Source organism: Thamnophis elegans, chromosome 2 (assembly GCF_009769535.1).
Source record: "Thamnophis elegans isolate rThaEle1 chromosome 2, rThaEle1.pri, whole genome shotgun sequence".
In the NCBI taxonomy this organism is placed as follows: Eukaryota; Metazoa; Chordata; class Lepidosauria; order Squamata; family Colubridae; genus Thamnophis; species Thamnophis elegans.
In genome coordinates this window covers 105611047-105614337 of record NC_045542.1, presented here as the reverse complement: position 1 = coordinate 105614337, position 3291 = coordinate 105611047, and positions in this window count along the sequence as shown.

Below are 3291 nucleotides of genomic sequence, written 5' to 3'. Positions count from 1 at the left end.
CCTTTAAGAGGTGCATGTAATTATTGTGAACTTTCCAGTTGAAAGATTTTTAGGAGAGGGGGAGGGAATGTTATCTTTTTTGTTCCTGCTGTGTTTTGGGGAATGTCTCTCCCAGTATGGAATACTCAGTTTTTGCGCACAACATGCAAAATACTAATTACTATCAATTACTTAAATGTCTTTTAAAAGCATAATCACTTATCCTATTTATTTGCCAAATGCAAATAGTTGCAAGATATACTGAGTGTCAAGAAAAATATTGAAATTAGGAGATACAAGCAACAATAATAGCTTTAGAATAATTGGTCATCCTCTGCCAAATCTAGCAGATATAAATATGAACTGTTATTCATAAATACTAGGAAAATATCCTTTCATGAAAAATTACTTTTTCAGTTAACTCTGCCTGGCATTAGTTGGGGGAACAGAAATATTAGTTGGCCAATTCTTAAAGAGAGCACCACAAAGAACTTAAAAGATTTTTAAGAGAGCTGGGTTTTTCATTTATATTATATGTATGAACAGAATTAACACAAATTGCAGATACCAATCAAAAATAAAGAAAAAAAGGATGAAATAATGCTCATTTTTAAAAACTCAATGAAAATAAAAACAATATACCAAGAAGGTGGCATACTGGTTGTGATTTGATCTCTTTGGGGGATCCCGGTGATCCCCTATACAAGTATTTTAATATTGCAGACTTGCAGTATTATAAGTCATACTGATATTATAGAACACTTGAATTAAGTGGGTCCCTTGAATAAACATAACTTTGAGTTTCAAATAACACTGATTTCGTTGTTGTCTTAGGTGACATCTGTGAAAAAAATTCAGGTGCTCAGGCATGAAAATGTACCGCTCAAACACTATACTTTTCCGCTCACACTGAAAAAAAATTAGAGGGAACATTGGTCCCATCTCCCCAACAGCCTCCAATTAATGTACAGAAGTAGTCCTAAGGAGTTGAGGAACCTATGCTTTAAGATTCAGGAGATCCTCTCTAAAATTTAAGTGGTTGCAACATAAGTTTCCAAGCCAGTACTTTTAGGAAGAAGTGAAGGTATGTTGAGGTCCCTCAGCCTCCTGTCTCATGGTCTTTCTTCCTTCCTTCCTCCTTCCCTCTCTCCCTCCCTCCTTCTCCAAAGGCAAGGTAACTTCGCTTTCTTCACTATGATATGATGATAAGCAATCAAATGTTCAAATTTTCTTACAGGAAGTCTAAATCCAATCAAAATTATATCCTAAGAATGTGTTTCCAAGAAGACAGGAACTTCTCACTGTATATGTGCCTTTAAAATCAGCTTCAGATGATACAGAGGCCTCCTTTGCCTTTCATTTTCCTGAACCATCAAAGACGATTGAAGGTCAAGAAGGAACAGAAATGACTAGCAATCCATAGGCACTCAGCTCCTGCCCCTTGATCATTTTTAACCCCTGTATTTTCCCAGTGTTCTTCACCCAGGAACATGTGTGATCAAGCTATTTAAAGAGAGGATCTTTCTCTCCTCATAAGCAAAATGACAACATCTCTGTATTCATAACGAAGTACTAATGAGTAAACACATGCTTTTGAAACATGAATGGGCAGCACAGATTATAGTAAAAACAGCAAAGAAGAGAAGCTGGCAGTCCAAATGTACACAATTGTCTGAGCACATAACAATGACGTAACTGTCACATATACTAGGAATTGTATCAGGAAGTTAAGCTCTCATAGAACTATTGAAAGCAAGCCAGTGTGTTGGACTGAACAACAGGCATATTTTCTATTTGAGGACATTCTTAGGTCCACTAATCCAACACATTTATCTGTCTAAAAAGGAAGTAATAAGTAAAAGGGGGCATATTTGGTCACATTTCTCCCCTACTAGCAGTCATTGGAGATGCTGCAAAAGAGAGAGAAAATAGGTAACGAAGAGAACAGATTGAAAGACTTACTACACTCAAATCAGAAATTAATTTATATAAGGAATAACAAGAGTTCAGCTGAGGGAACTTGTTTTTGGTACTCAATTTCCACCCTGTAAAATGCCAAGTGGAATATTAATCTGAATGAGTTACCTTTCACAATAGCGGCTTTCTTTGCTCCTGGTTCTACAAGCACGTCATGACATGCTACACAAAAAAAGATGTACTTGATAAGTTCACTCTGATCTAGGAGAACAACATGCATATTTTGTCCTCTTCATCCAGTCATCACATTTGTAGGGGACGGAGATCCATTTTCAGTAATTAATCAGTGTCAGGTAGGATTTAAAACCTTCTGACCTTCACACGTGTATTGTTCTCTTGTTAAAAAGTATCATTATTAAGTTTTTATTTATTAAAGCAAAAAGGTCTTAAAAGTGGCAGGAAAAAAATTAGCAGCCATCTGCTAAAAGGCTTGGTGTGTATGGGATAGTTACTGTGCCTCTTTCTCAATAATATTGTAAAGTTTCTCAGGCTAGTAGCCATGGCAATTGTGCAAGTATATTTAAAAATAATGTGGGTGCAGACATTCTGACAGTAGATTCCCAAAAGTGGAACTGAAAAATTGCTTGTCCTGACCCCTCTCAGATTCCAATAACTACTCTCTGAATGTATGGAGAAGCGACTACATACTGTGGGTTGATTGCCTATATTCCTTTTACAATTCATGGTAAGACTAGTCGGTAATTTTTCTCAAAAATATGTGTACTTCTTTGTACTCCTTTATTATCATAACCTTTGCCCCTAGTAAGGTTAGGCAGGAAGACAATATAATGCAGCCAGGCAGCTTACAGGAAGAACAAGATGTTTGAAAAATCACTCACTAGCTGACATAACTGAAGTCAAGCAGAAAGAAAGAAAAATATCCCTTACACCCACAAATGCTGATAAGTCACATGGTAGCTTCTCTTTATTTTGAAATTCATCAAATGGCTAAGAGAAGAAATGTTCATCATTTTTCTCTCTTCTCATATATTTTGCCTTTCCTCTACCTATTTTGAAAAGATCACATCTCTTGAGTCAAAATCTGTTACTTATGACTTTATAAACTTGCCAAGATAGTTTTCTTGGCAACACTATGAAAATTACTTATCACAACCTTTTTTCAGGGCAAATTCAATTTCTTTCCTGGCTGGCTCAGGAATTCTGGGATTGAAGTCCATAGGTTATAAACAGGCCATAGTTCCCCAACCCTAGTCTAGGTGCTACCACTTCGTGTAAATGTTCACTTATGTACTCTAGAACAATTCTAGCTGCAACTGATGGACAGGTTATGAGAAGAATAAGCATTACTCCTAATGATAAATATTAATGCTTTTA